The sequence below is a fragment of the Diadema antillarum genome, unplaced genomic scaffold (genome assembly GCF_040938485.1).
Source record: "Diadema antillarum isolate AM-2024a unplaced genomic scaffold, OU_Dant_1.0 seq00000455_RagTag, whole genome shotgun sequence".
In the NCBI taxonomy this organism is placed as follows: domain Eukaryota; kingdom Metazoa; phylum Echinodermata; class Echinoidea; order Diadematoida; family Diadematidae; genus Diadema; species Diadema antillarum.
The window spans coordinates 1,222,341-1,224,605 of NW_027271427.1; positions in this window are offsets into that span (position 1 = coordinate 1,222,341).

Sequence of the window (2,265 nt, forward strand, 5' to 3'; positions counted from 1 at the left end):
CCCAAACTTTCTCTGATACAGGCCCTACAGTTAGTATAATGGCATGCAGTTTGAGGTGTTGGATATGTGCTCTAAAATTACAATCAGGTGTACAAATCCCTTTACAAATTGGAGGGAATATCCCTTGTATACCTTCTGATCAGTATTGATTGATCATGAAAAGAGATGCATTTCTTATCCATCTGAATAGTAAGTACACCATGGCCCCATTTTATCAAAACATACAATCGACTTTATGATACAGAAATCAACTACTGGTATATAATCAATTATACATGTAGCTCTTCATAAAACAGGGCCGGCCCATGTCTTACAACGACAAAAAGTGATATTGCGGTAGCTTAATTCTCCTCTCTCCCTATTTCACCTCATAGCTGCCTTTCTTCTCTCAGGAATGGAGTTTTCGAGATCAGTCAATCTGATTTGCATAATATTATGTGACTAGCATGATATCAGAATTTCACAAAAACAGCAGCATACAGTGTACAATGTATTTTTGAAATTTGTAATTTTTCTTCCTTTCAATTTTCATCTGACTGCAATGATATTGTCACCGTTACCGTACTTAAATTTCACTTTCTTCGCTAAAGCCAACTTGAACAAACAGATTTTTCCTACCCAGAACGAATTACGGTATGTAGAAGTGCATGTACATGTACCAGTATCAACAATTATGTTTCAACATTGTCTGTTACCACAAACAATTACTTTTAAGGGTAGTGAAAAACTCATGGAGCCCCTTGCCCTCTTTTCAATCATTCTGCTTCGGCCATTGTTTGCTTGATATGCGTATATATATCATATATATATATATATATATATATATATATATATATATATATATACATATATAATTTTTTTTTTCTTAATCTAATTCTCTTTTTTTTAATGCAAGCAAACAGTTGTATACATGTACAACTTTCTCAAGCCAGAACCAACATTTACGACATGGTATGAAGGAGTACACTGTGGAAAAGGGGATGTTACGGTATGTACCATTTCACAAGTGATGACCAATCAGCAAGGGAACTTATAGCATATTCAATAAGGGTTAACATGCTATTACACTTGTATGAGACTCCTACTCCCAAGGTTACAGGGGAATGAAAACCAAATACATGCATGGATTTGAGGAAAGTTTGAGGAAAATCAGACAATCTATTGCAAAATTTTAGACTTTTAAAGTTTCTGTTCTGCCATTGTTAACCTGTTGAGGATGAATCCAGAATATACTCAATGGGTTAAATGAGAAGACTACACTGTACAACATTTTGTTTTTAATATGAAAAACAATATAAACAAAATGCATGTACATATAAGGAGAATTCCATAAACTTTCATTTTTAATGAAATGTACACGTACAGTATTTCATTGTCACTAAAATTTATGGTCATTCCCACTGCCTTCTGAAAGATGTAAGTCTAGTGCTTTTTTAACATGCTATAACTGTATAGAAAAGTGAGATCACGTAGGATTTTCTATATTCACATTTCTTTTTATATCGTTTACCATGCATGACGTCACAAAATCTTGTAGTCTTCTAATCCAGGGATGGCAGCAGAGAAACTTTAAATACAGGCTGTATTCACAACTTTTCAATGGACTGTCTGATTTTCTTCAAACTTTACGCGTTCCACCAATATTGCTGCATTCACTCAATCCACATGTACATTTGGGTTTCATACATCAACACAGTACACAGATACACACACAGACACATACATTCTCCAGGTGAATAAATATTGTACATCAACAATTTTGATTTTGTTTTTCTTCACATTCATGTTTATTAACATGTAACACAAATACATTTTACATTCAGTATTTCTGTACTTATACCAATGGCAACTTCTAAAACAAATAGTTTTCACTGCAAATGTGGAAGCTAAACATGAATTATACTTTTTTTTTTCAATATCCATTTTAGATACAAAGATTAACCCTACATTTTTGTTTGAATACCAAATGTTTTTTGTATCAACAACAGCGCAGAAATATGAAAGGAAAATATGACACTTTTCATAGGAAAAATTGACATAATTTTCCCTCAAAGAGTTGGAATCATGGGTTTGTTGCAAATCAAGAATAAACCCACCCTTCCCAACTCATTCATACACAGGTCCCTTCCTACAGAGAAATCAAAATCAGCAGAAGTACAAATTCAGTGTAAATCATAATATTGCTGCCTTGGATCCAGTCTTTCCTTACTGGAACAAGTTGGCTTCGAGTTTTGTGACTTGCAGGTATCATGTGAAGTGAGTCAC